The sequence below is a fragment of the Macaca mulatta genome, chromosome X (assembly GCF_049350105.2).
Source record: "Macaca mulatta isolate MMU2019108-1 chromosome X, T2T-MMU8v2.0, whole genome shotgun sequence".
NCBI classification, from domain to species: Eukaryota; Metazoa; Chordata; class Mammalia; order Primates; family Cercopithecidae; genus Macaca; species Macaca mulatta.
In genome coordinates this window covers 129,222,434-129,223,583 of record NC_133426.1, presented here as the reverse complement: position 1 = coordinate 129,223,583, position 1,150 = coordinate 129,222,434, and the positions used below count along the sequence as shown (strand labels likewise).

Sequence of the window (1,150 nt, the reverse complement as noted above, 5' to 3'; positions counted from 1 at the left end):
CTGACATTAATAATCAATCATGCTACTTTTATATTTTGATTTCCAATGGAATCTCAGGATTCCTCTCATCAAATTATCCCAGGCAGGAACTATCAATCCATCACAGCTGACATACCATCTCTGGCTTAATTCTGTGTGTGTGTGTGTGTGTGTGTGTGTGTGTGTGAGAGAGAGAGAGAGAGAGAGGGAGAGAGGGAGAGAGGAGGGAGGAGAGAAGAGAGAGACTTTGGTGGGGCTTAGAACTAGAGAGAGGGGATGTATGGATCAAAAGGAGAAGCAAAGTCACATTTTCTCCTGCAATTACATTTGAAAGCCTATGAGGTTTGGGTAGCCAGGATGCAGTAAATTCCTTTCTTTTTCTTTTCTTTTATTTTTATTTTTATTTTTTTACTTTTAATAACATAAACAGGAGCCACTCAGAATGCATCCTCTCCTCTTACTCTCTGAGAAAGAGAACAATCATCATCAATGGCAAATGGCAGTTGCATTGGGGCAACACACTGCCTAGGGCCGGCTTTATGCTCAGGAGAGAACACTGCACCTCCTCCTCATGGTTTCTGGTGCTCTACACATTCAGATTAACTCCTCTAGTAATAAGCTATAGAAATGATCCCTGAAAGTATAGCCTTAGTAAATTATTAGTTAACTGAAGCTATGAGATCAATGTAGTAACAACAAACAATGACAACAACAACTATTACTACTACTACTTTTACTGAGAGCTTTGTGTTGGGCTTTATGGCCAGTGATTCACCTGAATTGTCTCATTTAATCCTCAAAACCATTCCAGGCCAATATTATTATTCCCATTTTAAATATTAAAGTGATGTTTAGATGGGTACCCAAATCCACATGAAAGAACTGAGATCCAAATCCAGGTTATCTGATTTTATATCCTGAGTTCTTTGGAAACCATTACTCTTTACTGACCCTGAGATAACTGGATTTCTTTAAGGCTACATAGAAGCCCTTCCCAACCCTTATGAAAAGTGTCTGAGTCCACTTTCCTGCCCTAATAAGAATATAGCGACCACCACTGAAGATCTTAAGGTTATCATTCTTACCATCAGTGGTAACATGATAGAATGATTAATATAATAGAACTGTCAGTGGCACGGGTGTAAGAAATTAGGTATAGGTGATTCATCTC

The 1,150-nt window shown here is 38.9% G+C and overlaps 1 non-coding gene across 1 annotated transcript; it reads right to left on the bottom strand.

Moving 5' to 3' along the window:
* Positions 1-411: 411 nt before the first annotated feature.
* LOC114675286 (small nucleolar RNA U3) lies at positions 412-629 on the bottom strand. The gene has a single exon (XR_003726360.2). It is a non-coding gene; the product is annotated as a small nucleolar RNA U3 (small nucleolar RNA).
* Between the last annotated feature and the right edge of the window lie 521 nt (positions 630-1,150).